Source organism: Podarcis pityusensis, assembly GCF_964106645.2.
Source record: "Podarcis pityusensis genome assembly, chromosome: 17".
Lineage (NCBI taxonomy): Eukaryota > Metazoa > Chordata > Lepidosauria > Squamata > Lacertidae > Podarcis > Podarcis pityusensis.
This window is the reverse complement of record NC_138042.1, coordinates 18,939,565-18,960,666: the sequence shown is the minus strand read 5'-3', so window position 1 is coordinate 18,960,666 and position 21,102 is coordinate 18,939,565.

Sequence of the window (21,102 nt, the reverse complement as noted above, 5' to 3'; positions counted from 1 at the left end):
CACTCGACTCCGAGTATATTTCATTGACCTTAATTCAGCTGGGGGATGAAAACTTACACCAATGGAAAATTTAGATTCTGATGAGGAATTTCAAGGAGAAGAAAGAAGGCCGTGGATTGCAGATGTTCTGGGAATGATTACCAGATGTACAAATGTCTGAGGTTAATAGCAGACAGTTGCTAATAGCAAGGCATGGCAAAGCTGAATGAGCAAAAGTAGGGTGGAGTAGAGTCATAGAAAGCTTTCATTAGTAGATTCGTGTAAGCCACTTACACGTGAGCTTTCTAAAGAGAGATGAGGATATACGTATGATATAACTAACCAAGTTCTTTACCTCACTGCCAATTTACAGCCCATGGTTGAATATTCTATAGCAAACTCCCTAACCTGGCACTCTTGACATGTTTTTGATGCTGGCAGACAAGGAGCGAAGACTCGTTCTTGGCAGGGGGATAAGTTGCTGTTATTCAACTTCCCTGTATATCTCCTGGCCTGGCTGTGCCTTGCCCCTGCTCCTGTGTGGACTCCTCAACTTCATTCAAATAATTTGAGCCACTCTGGGCAGCTCCCAACAGAATATTAAAAACATCAAACATTAAAAACTACCCTAAACGCTTTGGTGAAGTTGCATTCTGTTTCCAGGCAGCACCTCTCCCAGCTTCCCACTTCAAGATGGAAGGAATATGCCAAACAACAAGTCATAAATATTAACCAAGTCACACTTCCATCACCTCTTGATTTATTACTAAAGCAATCAATCAACCTGATTGCAGACAAGCTGCAACCTTGGTGGGTCCCAGACACGTGAATATTTTGAGTATGCAGTTTGCCGGTGCCAAATGTATTGTGTGCCTCCCATTAGAACAGGGCGAGGCTTAGAATGCGCCATTTGCTCATGCATCAAAGCAGCGTCCGACACCCACATAGCACAAATGTGCAAGACCACACCATATCAGCTATTAGACAATCGCATACCATGTGGTTAAGAATATGGTGCTGATAATTACATACAAAATTGCAGCTTCAATCCCCATATGGAACAATGGAGGGGTCATTTAGTCCAGGGGTAGGCAACCTAAGGCCCAGGGGCCGGATGCGGCCCAACAGCCTTCTCGTGGACGGTCCAGGAATCAGCATGTTTTTACATGAGCAGAATGTGTGCTTTTATTTAAAATGCATCTCTGGGTTATGGGGCCTGCCTGGTGTTTTTACATGAGCAGAATGTGTGCTTTTATTTAAAATGCATCTCTGGGTTATTTGTGGGGCATAGGAATTCGTTCATTATTTTTTTCCGAAATATAGTCCGGCCCACAATCACATGGTCTGAAGGACGGTGGACCGGCCCACGGCTGAAAAAGTTTGCTGACCCCTGATTTAGTCCAGCCCGCAGGAATAAGCAGCTGTCTCTTACGGGGATCAAACCTGCTACCTTGGTGTTATCTCTGCTAGCTAAAGGCTCTTCAATCCAACACAGGATCCCATCAACAAAAGAGGGGAGATTTTCACTGATTTCCCTCTCCCTTTTAGCCCCCAGCACCACCCCTCATACTGTTCCAAATGCCCCCCAACCCTCTGGACCGGATTTGGTGGGGGGGGAGCTGCCAGACACAGAGAAAAACCAGTGGAAATTGCCTCTCTGTCCTACTGACGGCAGCCTCTGTTGAATCAAAGAGCTTGCCGTTGTTCAACTGACACCACCAGATACAATTCAATATTTATGGCTCTGCTATCAAGAAGAAATATCTATTTGTTTTCTTGGTACAGCATGTTCTCGCGTTCTCTGTGCATTCTAATCAATACTGGAGACAGGCTAGGAATAACTGCCGCGGTGCAGTCTCTTTCTTTCACGGTCCCAGAGAATGTCTCTGGAATCAGGGCTGGCCTAAACCCATTTGACCCCTGGAGCAGAAAACCCAAATGCACACACTTTACAAAATACAGTGTAAGCTAGACTGGTGACTGGGAGTGGCTGCCGGGACCACATAACACTGGTCCTGAGAGATCTGCATTGGCTCCCAGTACGTTTCCGAGCACAATTCAAAGTCTTGGTGCTGACCTTTAAAGCCCTAAACGGCCTCGGTCCTGTATACCTGAAGGAGCATCTCCACCCCCATCGTTCAGCCTGGACACTGAGATCCAGCACCGAGGGCCTTCTGGCGGTTCCCTCACTGCGAGAAGTGAGCTTACAGGGAACCAGACAGAGGGCCTTCTTGGTAGTGGCGCCCACCCTGTGGAACACCCTCCCTTCAGATGTGAAGGAAATAAGCAGCTATCCTATCTTTAAAAGACATCTGAAGGTAGCCCTGTTCAGGGAAGTTTTTAATATTTAATGCTGTACTGTTTTTAACGCTTGATTGGGAGCTGCCCAGAGTGGCTGGGGAAACTCAGCCAGATGGGCAGGGTATAAATAATAAATTATTGTTGCTATTATTATTATTATTATTATTATTATTATTATAAAATAGTAAGAGAGAGACAATGTGGTGTGGCCATGAAGCTCCCTGTGTGGTCTTGGGTCAGTCACAGTCTCTCTGAGTGGCCTACCTCACAGGCTTGTTGTGAGGGAAAACCTGAGAGGGGGAGAAATGTGTGTGCCATTTTGAGCTCCCTGCAATGAAGGGGGGATATTGATAGATAGATAAACTTTATTCGCATTAGCCAACGGCCATAGCAACATAAAACAAGAAATATATACAATTAAAAACACAAAAATGAGTAAAAAGGGCAATCAAATGACCAAGATTATCGTTCAGATAGTGGCCCTTAATCTCATTGCACCCTCGATAAACCTAACAAACTTTGCTGTTGTTTGATCATTTTGATCTGATAGAAGAAAGAACAATGTGGCCGCAGATGGGTGGCCTGGGATGGTAAGTAAGAGTGGGGTGATGATCTCATTTCTCAGATCTTTATAAAGAGGACAGGATAGGAGTGTTAGGATATTTCCGTTCCACCTTAAAAGGGAGCAGGCTGTGAGTCACAGAGTCTGCGTATTTCCTGTTCACAGGATGTTTATGTTTTCTGTTGCTTTCGTTTTCTCTCTGTGTCGGAGACACTGACGCAGGCAGTCATGTCTTTCTTTGTTCTGATCAACGCTGAATAAAACTTGTAAATAATGCTCTCCTGAGTGCGACTTTTGCTGTGACTATCTGCTGATAGAGTGTGCATGAGCTCTGGAATGTGGCAAGATATTTTCTAGAAACTCATGTCACTAATTGCTGATACTGCGTGCCTACGGGAGATCGATGGATCGTCCGGCAGATGGCTTGGGGCCATGATGGACTTTGTCTCCCTGGCAGTATCCCAACAAGGAGAACATGAGCCACTGTTTCCAGATTGCCATCTCCACAGGGGCAGAGTCATTTCTCAGTTGGAATCTTTTGGTATCTGCCCTCAAGTACGATAGAGGCCAGTGTGAAGGCACGTCTGTATTTTGGGATAGTTATTTTATACAAATATGGTGCCAGAGAATCAAACTGAGAAGGGGGGGGGAAGGCATACCAAGGACAGAGTTTAAGGCGGGATATTAATATAACAAATAAATGAATAACCAATTAGCTGACAACTTGCTGCCTCTAAATCATGCTCAGAATGAGCTGCACAGAGCAGTCTACTTTACTTTCTCTAATGGTGGGGCTGGATCAGGGCCAGATTTCGGTTTGATGAGGCCCTAAGCTACTGAAGGCAATGGGGCCCTTTATATGTCCAGCTGTCCTTTGTCAACAACAAATTGTCGCTGTTTTTTGTGTTGAATATAAGCTATATGGTAGTTTATGGACCTAAAAGGTAAAGGGACCCCTGACTGTTAGGTCCAGTTGTGCCCGACTCTCGGGTTGCGGCGCTCATCTCGCTTTAGTGGCCGAGGGAGGCGGTGTACAGCTTCCAGGTCATGTGGCCAGCATGACTAAGCCGCTTCTGGCGAACCAGAGCAGTGCACGGAAACGGCATTTACCTTCCCGCCGGAGCCATACCTATTTACAGTGGTACCTCAGGTTACATACGCTTCAGGTTACAGACTCCGCTAACCCAGAAAAAATGCTTCAGGTTCAGAACTTTGCTTCAGGATGAGAACAGAAATTGTGCTCCAGCGGTGCAGCGGCAGCAGGAGGCCCCATTAGCTAAAGTGGTGCTTCAGGTTAAGAACAGTTTCAGGTTAAGAACGGACCTCCGGAACGAATTAAGTACTTAACCCGAGGTACCACTGTATCTACTTGCACTTTGATGTGCTTTCAAACTGCTAGGTTGGCAGGAGCAGGGACCAAGCAACGGGAGCTCACCCCGTCACGGGGATTCGAATCATCGACCTTCTGATCGGCAAGTCCTAGGCTCTGTGGTTTAACCCACAGCGCCACCCGCGTCCCTCATTTATGGACCTAACAGGTCTCTAAAGCCATTTGCACATGTTGCCAGTCCATGCAGAATGTAGGCACCCTATATATAGAAATGAACAAACCAGTGATATTTTAGGGAGCGTACACAACACAAAACACTGTTGCTGTACAGTATGTAGGTTTTATTTTACCTGTTTTTTATCTTGTATTTTCGAAATGTACATTGTTGTTTTTTTCCTTTAATTTTTTTGGAGGCCCCCAAGAGAGTGGGGCCCTAAGCTATAGTAAATCCGGCACTGGGCTGGATCTCAAGGTTCCCTGACCCCAGTGCACACACAGGCAGCCTTTATATACAGGCCTCCCAAGTGTCTCTATTTTCCAGGGACAGATTTACAGAAGCTGTCCCAGTTTGTCCCGGAATGTTCTGTTTTTCCTTAGGACGTCCCTATTTTCATTGGAGAAATGTTGGAGGGCATGGAGTTATGCAACGTTTAATGTTTTATTATGTATTTATAATGTTTTTTATTTATGTTGGCTGGGGCAACCTAGTCAGATGGGTGGGGTATAAATAATAAAATTATTATTATTATTATTATTATTATTATTATTATTATTGAATAGGATGTCCCTAGTTTTAGAAATGTTGAAGGGCATGTCACATGACAAGTGGACATCAATTATTGCCTTTGACTTGCTTTTCGAGGGGCGATGACAAATTGGTATCGCCGCAAATGAGCTTTAGTCATTCCAAGCTGTTTAATGCACAAAACAGTTAAATTCTTCCAAGTTAAGTTGGCTCAACTGAAGTCAATATGGCCAAAGGCACTGAACTGAAGGGCTCCATTTTCAAAGCTGTGCATTTAACCTACAGTTACATATGGTAAAGACAAGCATGTCGTTCCTTGAGAAACTTTGGGTGTTTTTTGCTTGGCAAGCATTTTTTTTCTTCTAATTAGTCCAGACACAAGACTCATTAGCGATGCTCTTTTGGGAGAGAGACTGCTTGCATTATGATTGCTATCATTCTTTTGACGATGCTACAAAACGCAGTGATTTGCCATTGTCGGGACTGAAGGTGTGCCAGAAACTATTATGGTTAAAAACAAGGCGGGCAATTCAAATTGCCACAGGGCTGAAACATCTCCCTTATGAGGAAAGGATGAAAGTGTTTGAGGCTTTTTTTTAGTTTATACAAAAAGACAAAGATGGCAGTATTTAAAATTACAAATAGTGTTGAAAAAGCCAAACTAGGCCATGGGAAGTCTATTGCATTACATGGTGTGGTGTGGTGTGGTGTGGTGTGGTGTGGTGTGGTGTGTGTGTGTGTGTGTGTGTGTGTGTGAAAGAGAGAGCGAGAGAGAGAGAGAGAGAGAGAATAATAATTTATTACTTATACCCCGCCCATCTGGCCGGGCCTCCCCAGCCACTCTGCGCGGCTTCCAACAGGATATTAAAAACACAGTAAAATCTCAAACATTAAAACCTTTCCTAAACACGGCTGCCTTCAGATGTCTTCTAAAAGTCAGATAGTTATTTATTTCCTTCACATCTGACGGGAGGGTGTTCCACAGGGCAGGCGCCACTACCGAGAAGGCCCTCTGTCTGGTTCCCTGTAACCTCATTTCTTGCAGGGTGGGAACTGCCAGAAGACCCTCGGAACTGGACCTCAGTGTCCAGGCTGAGCGATGGGGGTGGAGACGCTCCTTCAGGTATACTGGGCTGAGGCCGATTAGGGCTTAAAGATCAGCACCACCACTTTGAATTGTGCTTGGAAACATACTGGGAGCCTATGTAGGTCTTCCAGGATTGGTGTTATATGGTCTTGGTGGCCGCTCCCAGTCACCAGTCTGGCTGCTGCCTTCTGAAGAGAGAAAACAATGTTGTAAGAGCAACCTGGCGTGTGCATCTGCACACACAAATTTCACACTTTAAAAGAAGAAAAAAGGCTACCTATATACAGTGCTACCTTGGGTTACAGACGCTTCAGATTACAGATGCTTCAGGTTACAGACTCCACTAACCCAGAAATAGTACTTCGGGTTAAGAACTTTGATTCAGGATGAGAACAGAAATCGTGCTCCGGCGGCGTGGCAGCAGCAGGAGGCCCCATTAGCTAAAGTGGTACCTCAAGTTAAGAACAGTTTCAGGTTAAGAACGGACCTCCAGAACAAATTAAGTTCTTAACCCAAGGTACCACTGTACTAGGATGAATTCAGTGTCACGCTAAGCTTATTGTTGCATCATCGCAAGTGTTTTGGCTGAATGGATCCCAATCTTCCATCCTCCTCCTCCTTCCCAGCACCCCTTGCTCAAAAATTCTTTTTTCCTCTCATTTCAAACACACCCACCCCATCTCCTTGGCAACATCATCTTCCCCAGGCCAAAGGATTCCTCAACCCAGTTTGTCAACAAATTTGCTCTTCGCTTGGCCAGCGAGTCCGGTTTGCATAAGCCAGTCCAGGGATTCCTTGTCTGGAACAGTTCTGCAGCATGTACTTTCAGCCAAATCCTAATTATTCAAAACCCTATGTCAGGGAACTGCCATCAGTGCCGGAGGGAGAGAGAGAGCTCCAGAGGGATCCCAGAGAGCGTCACGGGATTGGAAGAGGCAGCCCATCTTCTGGGGAAGGGAATCAGCTCAGCTCCAGTGGAGAAGGGGGGCAGATGGGGGAATCTGAGAAGGAGTCACATGACTCCTTGCCTGGGACCAGTGGGGGGAGGAAGGGTCCTCCACTGCCTACGCCCTCCTTGCGCAGAAGGCTTTCGCGCAGAGAAAGTAGGAGGAGACTAGGCGTCAAAGAGCTTCTTTGCTGGAAGAAGTTTAAGAAACGCCCACTGACGGATTCTGCCAGCGATTGAGACAGCCACGGGTGAGTGGCTGTCCGGACAGAAAAGGTTCACTTGGGCAACCCAGCCAGGTGTGGGCACCGGCTTACGCACGAGCAACCCCTTGAACCATTACACCCTACCATTTATTAATTTATAGGGTTGGGGTATCCCCATAATCTATAACAATATATAACATAATCTATCACAAGAAGCTTTACTGTAGCAGCAACCCTAAGAACACCTAGTAACACAGGAATCCAGCCCAGAATTTTCAACAGTGCTTGGCAACAGCTTTCCAAGATTTCAGGCATTTAATTTTTTCCAGCTCTAACTGGTGATACTGGGGGTTGAACTTGGGACATAAAACTGTAATCTTCTAAACCCCCCACCCCCTTTAAAAAAAAATGTCAGGGAATAAACCCCAAATGAATTCAAGGTGACTTTCTTCTGGGTAGGCATACGAGAGATTGCGCTGTAAAGTCAAGCCTGTGAAACTTCCTTCCAAGTTCAGAGCAACAGGGAAAACAAGTTCACTGCTTGCTAAGATTGTGATCGCTTTATTTTTGTAAAAAGAAAAAAACCAACAGCATATGCGTAACTAGAAGGAGGAGGTTTGTAACAGTGGCCGTTGCTTTGCTAAAGTAATTGTTGGCAACAGCAGTTGGAAAAGAGGAAGGAACATATGGTGTGTGGTTTTTTTTAAGAAAAACAAAACAAGATAAACTCCACCCACTAGTTCCCAGCAGCCGGTGGCTTTAAACAAAATGTTAACCTTCCTGTGTAATGAAATTCCAACTGCAAGTACTAGAAATAACAGCATTAGTGTAGCCTTTTCCAGTAAGCAGCTGATTTGCAACCCTAGCAATGAAAGTGAGTCAGGAAAGGGGAGGGGAAGGGAGGAGGGCAAGGCATGTGAGCTTTGGGTGTGGATTGTGTGCTCATATACTTCCTGCTCATCATTACACAGCAGTTTCTTTCCCCCCTCCAGCATAAAAGTACCATGAGTGGGAAGCAGAAGATGGTGTAATGCGATTAGAATCCAGATCCACCTTCTCCCAGGCAAGCAGGCGTCTTTAAATTTTGGTGGGAAACAAGATTCTTAATGTGAAATCTCCAGATGGAAAAGAAAAGAAAAACTGGACAGAGAAGAATGAATTCCTTCTGCATCTGCTTTCAATGTTCCTGGAGCAATTCGTATTTTAAATTGTATTGCACCAAGCGCCTCAGGCTGCCTTTTGCTTCCTTTCTCAGTGTCCACATGAGGGATGGAAGGGGTTTGTATTTGCCAGGACACCCTAGACCTACAAAGACTTGCCAGGCCAGTGGTAACACTGTTATTATTATTATAAAACAAAAAACAAAACAAAACCAGTTGATTAAAATATAAGTTAGAATACAGTTTAAAATGCAGCTTAAAATGCAGCCTTGTTTTTGTGGTAGCCTGTAGATCAAAGCCATAAGGGGAGAAAACATCAAATTATTATTATTACGACCATTATTATGTATTAAATTTGTATACCAGCCTTCATCTGCAGGCCACAGGGTGGTTCACGGCATTGAAAAAACACAACATGCATAAGAAAAACAAAACAAACCTGTAAAGGTAAAGGACCCCTGGACAGTTAAGTCCAGTCAAAGGCGACTATGGGGTTGTGGAGCTCATCTTGCTTTCAGGTCAAGGAGCCGGTGTCTGTCCACAAACAGCTTTCCGGGTCATGTGGCCAGCAGGGCTAAACCGCTTCTGTTGCAACGGAACACCGTGACGGAAACCAGATCACGTGGAAATGCTGTTTACCTTCCCACCACGGTGGTACCTATTTATCTACTCGCACTGGCGTGCTTTCGAACTGCTAGTCAGCAGGAGCTGGGACAGAGCAATGGGAGCTCACCCCGTCACGGGGATTCGAAACACCAACCTTCTGATCAGCAAGCCCAAGAGGCTTAGGGGTTTGGACCACAGCAGCACCTGCTATGCAGCAGCCAAGAAAGACAGAAGCATGAACAGAGAATCCTCCCTTTGCACATCACTTCTCTTTTAGGGGTCTCGCTGAGGGTGCTTCACTTGGAGAGACTCCCCAAATCCTGCTGCCAGCACCAATTTGCATCCATTCCAGAGCACATTTATTTTTTTGTTAATTTGAGCCTGTTAGGAAGTTTCCTTTGCCTTTTTCCAGTATGCTTTTGCACAAGGCTTTTTTTCCAGCCAGAACTCACCGAAACTCAGTTCCCGCACCTCTCAGGTCGGCTTTGTTACCATTCTGAGAGAACAAGGGAGAAGTTCAATGTGAGACCCAACACCTTTTTTTTCTAGAAAAAGAGCACTGCTTGGGCACTCGTCTGTGCTTGAGTGCGCACACACCTTATATTACGATTTCTGAAGTTCAGTAATGCAGAAGAGAACCTGGTTTAGCTACATCTGGGGTGAGTAACCTTTTGCCCAAGGACTACATTCTGGTAGTGGGTGGAGCCAGAGCAAAAGTGGGTGGAGCAAGGAATGCAAATTTCACCACTCTACCTGTAGGCTTCTACTCACAAGTACACATGTCTCTAGCTTCTCTCCAAACAAGGAAGAGGCAGTATCAGAGTTCTAGGTCCCATTTCAACCAGACAGAAACACTCGGGGGTGGTGGGGGTGGTCTGGAGAGAGTCCTGAGGGTCAGACAAGAGAGTGATCATCTCCCTGCTCCTGAATGGGGTAACTGTGCCCCTGAAGGACCAGGTGCGCAGCCTGGCAGTCATTTTAGACTCACAGCTGTCCATGGAGGCACAGGTTAATTCTGTGTCCAGGGCAGCTGTCTACCACCTCCATCTGGTACACAGGCTGAGACCCTACCTGCCCGTGGAATGCCTCGCCAGAGTGGTGCATGCTCTAGTTATCTCCTGCTTGGACTACTGCAATGCGCTCTATGTGGGGCTACCTTTGAAGGTGACCCGGAAACTGGAATTAATCCAGAATGCAGCAGCTAGACTGGTGACTGGGAGTGGCCGCTGGGACCACATAACACCGGTCCTGAAAGATCTGCATTGGCTCCCAGTATGTTTCCGAGCGCAATTCAAAGTGGTCGTGCTGACCTTTAAAGCCCTAAATGACCTTGGTCCTGTATACCTGAAGTAGCATCTCCACCCCCATCGTTCAGCCCGGACACTGAGGTCCAGCTCTGAGGGCCTTCTGGCGGTTCCCTCATTGCGAGAAGTGAGGTTACAGGGAACCAGACAGAGGACCTTCTCGGTAGTGGCGCCCGCCCTGTGGAACGCCCTTCCATCAGATGTCAAGGAAATAAACAACTATCTGACTTTTAGAAGACATCTGAAGGCAGCCCTGTTTACGAAAGGTTTTAATGTTTGAGGTTTTATTGTGTTTTTAATATCCTGTTGGAAGCAGCCCAGAGTGGCTGGGGAGGCCCGGCCAGATGGGCGGGGTATAAACAAATTATTATTATTATTATTATTATTATTATTATTATTATTATTATTATCATCATCATCATCATCTGAACCCAAGACTCTTGTTCATCTACGCTTTTAGCTATCTGGAATCTGGATGTTCTCAATGCCCTGTAATTTGTCCAAGCAGATTAAGGTTAATTGCAACATTATGACTCTGTAAAGATGAAGGTTCCCCCCCCCCCCCAACACACTTTTCAAGGCTTTGGTTAAGCTTTTAAAAAGATGCTTCTTTAATAGATAGTGATGCACGATAATGCTTGATTAAATGAACACGCATGGCCTTTGATGGCTGGTTGCTGCAGCGCAAACGCACCATCTGCTTGGCTTGGCTGTCAGCTGGAGGGAAAGATTGGCAACTGGAATGGAGCTAGTAAAGGGGAGAGAAACGTGTTTTAGCAGCTAGCTGGCAAGACAAAATGTCACAGGGCTCCAAATGCATGTAGTTGACTTTAAGGGACATTGTGCTACTTTATCACCTAGTACTGAGATAGGTTTGTTGGTTGCAGTGGGGTGGGGACCTAGGGGGCCAGTGGCCAGGGTGTAGTAGGGGAGGCACATCACAGCTCTCTGCCCCACCACGAGCAGTTTCATCCTTCTCAGCGCCCTCCAGCCCCACATCGTTTTCACGAGTCTTGCAAAGCGCCGTGGGGCTTGCAGGGCACCGTGAGACACCCCGCTTTGCAGCAATGGGCAGGGAGTGCAGGCAGGAGGATGCTCCGCCGCTGGTTGGTCAAGCATAAGACTCTTATTCTCAGGGTTGTGGGTTTGAGCCCCACATTGGGCAAAAGATTCCTGCATTGCTGGGGGGTGGACTAAATGACCCCAGTGGTCCCTTCCAATTCTATGATTCTGTAATTCTGTCTTGTCTGGATTTTCACCTGCCCTTGCTTCGTCAAGCTCTAGTTTATGCAATTGTAAAACACACACACACAACCTGCTTTTGGGGAGAGGCAGATTCCATACATCTCCAATACTCTCTTACAGTGGCAGTTGCCCTGTGATGAAAAGGGGAAACATCTAACCACTTGGGGAAGTGGAGACATAAAGCAGTACTGCTTTTTTGTATAATATCAGGTGTGTTTTGTATTTCAAAATTTTAACAGGGGGAGGGGGACCCATTCCTGTACACAGCACATCACTGGTCTCCGTACTGTTTTGTTGTTTAGTTGTTTAGTTGTGTCTGACTCTTCGTGACCCCATGGACCAGAGCACGCCAGGCACTCCTGTCTTCCACTGCCTCCCGCATTTTGGTCAAACTCATGCTGGTAGCTTCGAGAACACTGTCCAACCATCTCATCCTCTGTCTTTATAGCACTGGACTTTCCTTTTGCTTCCAGGCATATCTGCAACTGAGCAACCTTTCGGCCTTGGCCCAGCTGCTTCATCAGCTTTTAATCTACTTGTACTTGTCCTCTGCTCTTCCTCAGTAGCACGTTGGACGCCTTCCGACCTGAGGGGCTCATCTTCCAGCATCATAACTTTTATATGCCTGTTGTCTTTGTCCATGGAGTTTTCTTGACACAAACAGTGGTTTGCACAGGAGGCTGAACTCGAACCCAGAACCAGGTGGTAGCTGCTGTCGCAATGCCACAGAGCCCTGTAAGGACATCTGTGTTCTGCCACAGAGGGGTGGGGTGGGGAATACGAGATCCTGTCACACAGAAGAGCTGCTCAGTGTCATCTTTGCTATTTTTGATCTTACATGCATGGCATGTAAGGCTGGTTCACACATGAATGTTCACCGCACACTGACTGTAGCATCATTGCATGTGCAAATTAATCATCGCAGGGGAATCGCTTCCCACCAAAAGGCTTCAGATGCACCATGCCTTTAAAGCACGCAGCTTTGCCCTAAGAATCCTGGGAACTGTAGTTCACCCTTCAGAGAGGCCCAACTCCCAGCATCCTTAACAAACTACAATTCCCAGGATTCTTAGGGGAGGGAGAGCTTTAAATGCACAGTATGTCTGCAAGCAAGGTCTGCAGTAGCTGAGCACAACTAAAACACCACAGTCATTTTGGGGTGGGCACGCTGTTAAGTTGTGAGTCACTGAAAGCTGAACAGTCAAATGTCAAGAGGTCAAGGAATAGGCAGGCACACCCAGGGCCAAGCTAGTCATTTGATAAAAGCTAGGGGTTGTTTCTGAACAGCTGAAATGCAGAGCTGGTGGGAAAGAGGTTGTTTTCAAAAGCTGATTCAGTGGTTCTCAAACTTTCCCCCCAGGTTTCACTTTCAGAATAAAAATTTGCTTCTGCAATGTCATTCTTTTTTCATTGATAAGAAACACATTGGAAAACAGAAAGAACTCTTATCAGTGCTTGATTTATAACACAGAACACATACCCTCCAATATTTCTCCAACAGATATAGGGACGTCCCATTCCACAATGAAAATTTTATCGTTCATACCCCACACATCTTACTAGGTTGCCCCAGCCACTCTGGGTAGCTTTCAACATATATAATAAAGAATTAAACATAAAAAAAAAAACCTTCCCTATACAGGATTGCCTTCAGACAGCGCAGGGGTTGGATAACTCCATACCCTCCGACATTTCTCCAATGAGAATAGGGAGATCCTAAGGAAAAGTGTTTTGAATTATGGTGCTGGAGGAGACTCTTGAGAGTCCCGTGGGCTGCAAGAAGATCAAACCTCTCCATTCTGAAGGAAATCAGCCCTGAGTGCTCACTGGAAGGACAGATCGTGAAGCAGAGGCTCCAATACTTTGGCCACCTCATGAGAAGAGAAGACTCCCTGGAAAAGACCCTGATGTTGGGAAAGATGGAGGGCACAAGGAGAAGGGGACGACAGAGGACGAGATGGTTGGATAGTGCTCTCGAAGCTACCAGCATGGGTTTGACCAAACTGCGGGAGGCAGTGGAAGACAGGAGTGCCTGGCATGCTCTGGTCCATGGGGTCACGAAGAGTCGGACACGACTAAACGACTAAACAACAACAACAAGGAAAAGTGGGACATTCCAGGATCAAACCAGAAACCAGGACAGCTTCTCTAAATCAGGGATGTCTGTGGAAAATAGGGACACTTGGAGGGTCTGAGAACGCAACTTCTGTATAATATGATCATGGGATATCCAGAAAGCAGACAACGAAGACAAGAACATGAACCATTCCTGAAATATTATATTGATTGCCCTTGAATTTTCCTCCCACACTTGCCACCCTCTCCTACCACACCAAGTGTGGTCCCTTTGAGAATCACTGGTTTAACTCATGGGACCCCAGCTGCAATCCTGCACAGGGCAGTTATTTTAGTCCAGGGTTTCTTAAACTTGGGTCTCCAGCTGTTTTGGGACTACAACTCCCATCATCCCTAGCTAGCAGGACCAGTGGTCAGGGATGATGGGGATTGTAGTCCCCAAACAGCTGGAGACCCAAGTTTAAGAAACCCTGTTTCACTCAAAGCTGGGATACTTAAAATGCTTCTTTGGTTTGAGCTGAAACTTCAACAAATAGTTAAGAACCAATTTGCCATTGGATTCAACAAGGCTTACTCCCAGGTAAATGAGGGTCAGGATTGCATCTTAAATTAGGAGCTGTAGACAAGTTGGGCCAGAGCAGAGCCTGTGAAAACTCTGATTAAGGAAAGGGTTCGCGACTGCAAATATCGTGCATGCTTACTTGGGAGTAAGTGGACTTTTACGTGAATCTGCTTGTGCAAAAAGGACTGTCTACTGCCTCACAAAACATCCCTGGAGGGAAACAGCTGAGTGGGAGAGCAGGCAGAAGATCCCCTCACAGGGACGTTGTGAGAGTAGAGTGGACCAGTGGCAAACCTTCAAGATCTTGCATTCCTCTTCTTGAGGAAACCTTCAACGTGGCTGTGTTCCCAGTTCACACCAAGAGGGGAGCCACGTGGTTAATATGATAGAAATCTATATAATAAAGTGGTGCCTTGGTTATCAAACGCCTTGGTACTCAAAGACCTTGGTACTCAAACACCTTGATTCTCAAACGCTGAAAACCTGGAAGTAATCGTTCCGGTTTTCAAATGTTTTTCAGAAGCCAAACACGTCCAATGCGGTTGTTGGCTATTGTTTCTGGGGCACCTGCACCAATCAGAAGCTGCGCCTTGGTTTTTGAACATTTTGGAAGTCAAATGGACTTCTGCAATGGATTAAGTTTGGTGCTTTTGTTTTTGCTGTTTATTTTGCGTTTTAGTTTTTGAGGCTTTTTCAGTTAATTTGTTTTTGTGACTGTGTGGAACCCAGTTCAGCTACTGATTGATGGATTTATTGATTGATTGTGTGACTGCGGAAATGGATAAAAGCCCCCTATCCAAACAATGACTATCAACAGTGCAGGTAAGAAAAAATTTAAATATATATTTTTATTATCTATAATACTGTTTTATTTATTTTATAGTAAAGTACATTGATTATTGCTTTCATTTTATGGATCAGTGGTCTCGTTAGATAGTAAAATTCATGTTGAATTGCTGTTTTAGGGGTTGTTTTTTAAAGTCTGGAATAAATTAATCTGTTTTGCATTACTCTCTATGGGAAAGCGCACCTTGGTTTTGGAACGCTTTGGTTTTGGAACAGACTTTGGGAACGGATTAAGTTTGAGAACCAAGGTACCACTGTATAGTGAAAACACAAATGGAAATGGAAATGATTGCGTTTTACACAGGCCTCTGTAACAAAGTGCCTAGAGAGATGGATTTCCGTCAGGCAGTTATTTCTTAGGCTTTATAGGCCTCCATCATGCATGATACTTGATGGTTGGGTTAGATAAATAAGGAACCAATAAGACAGAGTTGTTTGCTATTGCAGTTTGGAGGGGGAACGAAAAGGAAGTAGGAAGTGATCTGCTGAAATCTTTTGTCATGGTGACTCTGAACTTTGAGCTGACATATCTTTATGCAATCTTGCTGGGATTGTACGCTATGCTGTAAAAGAAATGTAGCTATACAGATTTTTTAAAATTAAAAAAACCCTGCTACATATATACACGGATGGTGCTTTTTTTCTTAAAAAAAATATATGTTTAGGGGTACTCTCATTTTCCTACTCATATTGAAAGTTAGAGTCATGAAAAGCTTAGGGATATGCGCACCCCTGCGTCCTCCCAGAAAAAAATAACTGTACTGTACACTGATATTATTTTACAATGGACTTTGGTTTCATGTAAATAATGTAACTAAAATAGAAACTGAAACCATTCTGCAATGATTCGCTCCTGGAATAGCCTGAGCTTTTCCAGAAGACCAATCTTTATTGGTTGTTGTTCCTATTTTCACTAGGTATTTTGTGGATTCTATATTGCAATTTTATGTTGTGAATCTCCCTGAGATCTACAGATGAAGGGCCAGTATACAAATACAATAAATATTATTATTATGATTGAAGACAGGAGTGCCTGGCACGCTCTGGTCCATAGGGTCATGAAGAGTCGGACACAACTAAACGACTAAACAACATTATTATGATTATTATTAAAATACTTATTCAGATGTGAGTCTGGTTTGCTTCATCTTAGGATGTCTATGCACCTTGTCTGGGAATAAGCCCCATCAATCATGGAGCAACATACTACAGTCATACCTCTTGTTACATTTGGTTCAGGTTACGTCTTTTCAGGTTACATGCCACAGCGACCCGGAAGTGCTGGAAAGGGTTACTTCCAAGTTTTGCCACTTGCGCATGCGCAGACGCACAAAATGACATCATGCGCATTCGCAGAAACGGCAAATCGCGACCTGCATGTGCGTGGGTTGCGTTCCTTTCAGGTTGTGAATGGGGCTCCGGAACAGATCCCGTTCACAACCAGAGGTACCACTGTACTGAGGAAGCAAGCATAGGTTTTGCACCTCCCATTTGTGGAGGAGTCTTTCATCCAGGAATCTCTCCAGTTCGGCGAAAGGGATGGAGAGGCAGTTGTCACTGTCTCAGGTTTTCTTCTTCCATGCCTGTTTCAAAGAGCCCCTATGCCCCAGCCTTCCAGAGCAGTTTCCGACGGACAAAAGGGGCTGTAGCGAGAAAGGAGAATAGTTGAAAACCACCTTTCAGAAGCAGCCTTCTGTTGGCACTCAAGCAGTGTTCAAAACTATCATCTCCGCCATCCGGAAGTGCATGCCTGAGGATCAATGGATCTGGACTGTTTTCACACACTATCACCCCATCCCATAGAATTCTATCAGTTATGTTTTATCTACAGAATCGGGATGAATTTCAGGAACCAAAATGCTTTTTCTGTGCAGCCTGAGCAGGAGCAGTGAACTCTGTTACAGTGAATGGTTGTAGCTTGTCTTCGCTTGCCCCGTCCCACTGCCCTGCTCACCGTTGTGAAGGATATTCCTACGTTATGAATGATACCTGTCACCATTAAGAAAAAGAGGTCGGAATAGGCCAATATATATGTGACCTGTCTCTGGATCAAGGGACTTTCCTTCTTGCAGTTCTCCAAGCTCAAGGTTTTCATCTGAACTAGCCAGATGCTTAACTGAGAATCAACCCCAGTCAGTCCATCATTTGGAAAATAAAACATCAGAGCCATCTTGCCCAAAAATGGCAATTAGAGATTCTGTTTTAGCAATTGCAACCTTGGTTTAAGGAGCCATTTGGTGCCTAACTTATATATCTGAGTTTCTAGCACTGCTCTCGTGGGATCTCAGTATCCAAGGTATTATTCTCATGGTGAAACTGGATGGTACCTTGGAGATTATTTTTAGAACACTTGTGGCTTTTGCTGCACACTGTGAAACTGGGACCGATTTGCCTCATCTCAATTTGCCACACGGTGTTTCATTCAAAACTGGCATTCTGGACTTCCCAGAGTTACGCTGTTTTGTGTTACAGCTTGCAAAACAGAAACCGCATGACTTCTGTTTTTACAAAGCACAAGTTCACCTGAGGAAGCTAAAGTCTTTTCACACCTCAGGGCCTCTCCCCACAGGTGTGAATGCGGTCCAATGTGGTCGGATGACATGTACCTTTTTGGCATTCTTGCAAACTTTTTGTTTTAATGAGGATGGGCTTTCAACTTGGGTGGGTGCTGTTTATTTGCAGTGTGGGGTTGTTTTAAAATAATTGTTGTTAAATGTTACATGTTAATTTTTATTGTCGTGTTTGTATCTGAGGGCTGGACTATTGTTTAGGATGAGCTTTTGTTGGGGTGTGTATTGTTTAGTAGTGTATATATTAGTAATGTTGATTGTTTTGATTATTTTTATTACATTTATTTTTATTATGTATTTTGTGCTTTGTATATTGTAACTTTGGATTGTGTGAACTGCTCTGAGACCTACTGGTATAGGGTGGTATATAAATGTAAATAATAATGATAATAATAATATCCATCAAGTTCTCGATAGCAGCTCCCCAACTCTGGAATGCTCTCACTTCAGGTGTGATCTGAACCAACAGGAATGGAGTTTTGATGCCAGATAAGAATGTAGCTTTTCCCTCAAGAAAAGAGAGCCAGTGTGGTGTAGTGGTTAAGAGTGGTGGACTCGTAATCTGGTGAACCGGGTTCGCATCCCCGCTCCTCCACATCCTGCTGCTGGGAGACCTTGGGCTAGTCACACTTCTCTGAAGTCTCTCAGCCCCACTCACCTCACAGAGTGTTTGTTGTGGGGGAGGAAGGGAAAGGAGAATGTTAGCCGCTTTGAGACTCCTTCGGGTAGTGATAAAGCGGGATATCAAATCCAAACTCCTCCTCCTCCTCCGCAAGCATTCAGCTTAAGTGGGGCTTGGCTGAAGTAGTTGTTAGCATATTGTTTGATTTTCTAACAAGTCGCATTGAACTGGAATATTGCTTCTGCTGTTTGTAATGCTCCTCGTTCTGGGTTTGTGCCAACAATAAAGATAAATACATCTGCAAATAATTTAAATAAACTGATAAATTAAAAAAGCAGGGTTTTTCGTATGTGTTTATGTGTATGGTGTGTGTGTGCATTTGTGTTTTTTCCTGAACTTCTGAATAAATCAGTCTCTGCAGGCCTATGGAAACTGCCTTTGTAGTGCAGCCTTGCTATTAGGAAATGGCAGGCAAGCTGCTTCGTGCATCAGTTTTGGAACCACAACAAGTTGGCTTAGAACAATGTCGTTTGTTTACTTCATTATCTTTTTACTGCCACAAGTGGTTTGGATTGGATTTTCTGGCCGAGACGCCAAAGCTATAGAATCTTAAGAGTGAGATGGGACCCAAGGGTAAGGTTACCAGAATGAATCTGGGGACACTTTAAATAAATAAATAAATAAATAAATAAATACTACACATTCGGACATTGATGCTGCAGCGATGACAGAGGGGCAGCCACCGTCTTGACCTCGACTGCCACGTTTCCCCTTCCTCCGAGGCTTCTGTCTCCTTTCTCCATGAGCCTGGGCAGCCCCTGAGTTGCTGGTTCTTTGGTGGTGGTGGTGGGGAAGCGGTGTGTGGTGGGTCAGGCATGGAAGGCGGAGAAGGAGGGCCGAGAGCGGCGGCTCGGGCAGCGCAATCCCTTCCCATCGGAGCAGCCCCAATCCCATTCCTACTTGCGTGCAAGCAGGAGGGGGCGGGGATCCCTCAGCTGGGAAGGGAGGCTTCCCGTTGCCTAACTGAGAGATCCCTGCCCCCTCCTGCTTGCACGCAAGCTCTGATAGGCAGCGTGAAGCCTCCCTTCACAGCTTAGTTGCTGGGGTCAGGGAAGGTGGAGGCAGCCCAGAATTTGCATCTTTGAGCCCCTGCACTACCATCATATGGGGACTTCCGAGCAGCTCCTGCAGCCAGCCAGAGCCAACTGTTCTGGGCTGCTGAGACTGATGCTGCTGCGTTTCCCGGGGACATTAGATGAAATCCGGGGACTTTCCGGGGATGGAATTTGTCTGGGGACTTATTCGCAAATCTGGGAACTGTCCCAGGGAAACGGGGATGTCTAGTAACCCTAGCCAAGTGTCATCTGCAATGCAGGAAACTCAGCAACCATTTTAAAAAATGAGTATTCATTGCAGACAACGAAGCTTTTACCTTTATATTATGGATGCATGAAATGCAATCTCACCCAACCCTCTGAAAAAAACCCCAAACAACATCCTTAGATCATACATTCCCATGCATGTCTACTCAGAATTCATCTGAGTTCAATGGAACTTATCGCTTAGCGCATGTTCTTAGGACTGCAAATGTAGGCTTCAGGTGTTTGGCAGCAAGGCCAACCTTGCCTGAGGCTGCTTTCCTTTTCATAATGAAAATAATTGTATGGGGGAAACTGTATTCTCCTTCCCAATATACATGTATATTTGCAGCTCCGCAGCCTCCGCTTCGTTTTAATTAACAAGCAAAAGTACACTGTGATATTGGGGGGGTCAGATGCAGGGCAGCTGTTCCTGCACCTTTAACAGGAGAAGGGATTTCAGAAGGTGGACTTGGCCTCACAAGCTGCACCTGCTCCCACCCCACCTCTAACAAAACTACAAAAAAAAATACTAATTAACTGTTCACATGCCAAGAACTCTGTGCTCTCAATCACCTTGCATGTGGGCCTGTGTAATTATCCCTGTATGTACTTTTCCGCATTTAATTCCATCGAGATCTGAGTTTACAGGTGCTCCCCAACTTTGTATACCTGCTCCTGCAATGAGCATTAGATGAAGTGGTCTGCAGCAGCCCTGGGCGTAAAGGTAAAGGGGCCCCTGACCATTAGGTCCAGTCGTGACCGATTCTGGGGTTACGGCGCTCATCATGCTTTACTGGCCGAGGGAGCCGGCGTACAGCTTCCGGGTCATGTGGCCAGCATGACTAAGCCGCTTCTGGCGAACCAGAGCAGCGCACGGAAACGCCGTTTACCTTCCCGCCGGAGCGGTATCTATTTATCTACTTGCACTTTGACGTGCTTTCGAACTGCTAGGTTGGCAGGAGCAGGGACCGAGCAATGGGAGCTCACCCCGTTGTGGGGATTTGAACCGCCGACCTTCTGATAGGCAGTGGTTTAACTCACAGCGCCACCCGTGTCCCTGCTCCTACAAGGTGCATTAGATGAAGTGGTCTGCAACAGCCCTGGGCATAGCCAGGATTTATTGGGGGGGGGGTGGCAAGACACCCACCTGTCATCATCCTCTGTCAGGTTCTGCCTAGCAGATTTGGAAGAAAACATCTCAACCGCAGTTATACTTTCTTTTGACTCCAAGCGCTCAGAAAAATAGGTCAAAATCTTTCTAATTTTAGTGAAGCATTTTTATTACTTTTTTTTACCACTGAAGCTTGTTGCTGCAATATATCTGCACGTCTTTAAAGATGCCACAAGACTCTCTTTGTTGTTGTTGTTGTACACTGAGCAACGCTGAGCAAACGCGCATGCAGGATCGTGTGCGCCCACCTACTCGAGAGCACCATCTCGTTCCACATTTGCTCCTTGGACGTAAAGCTAGGACTTAGCGGCGGGGAGAACCTCAGCTAGTTAAGTATTTTTTATTGATTTACTTTGATTGGGGGGCAGTTGCCTCCATCCCGTGCCTTCCCCTTGGCTACGCCTTGGGCACGTTTTGGAACTA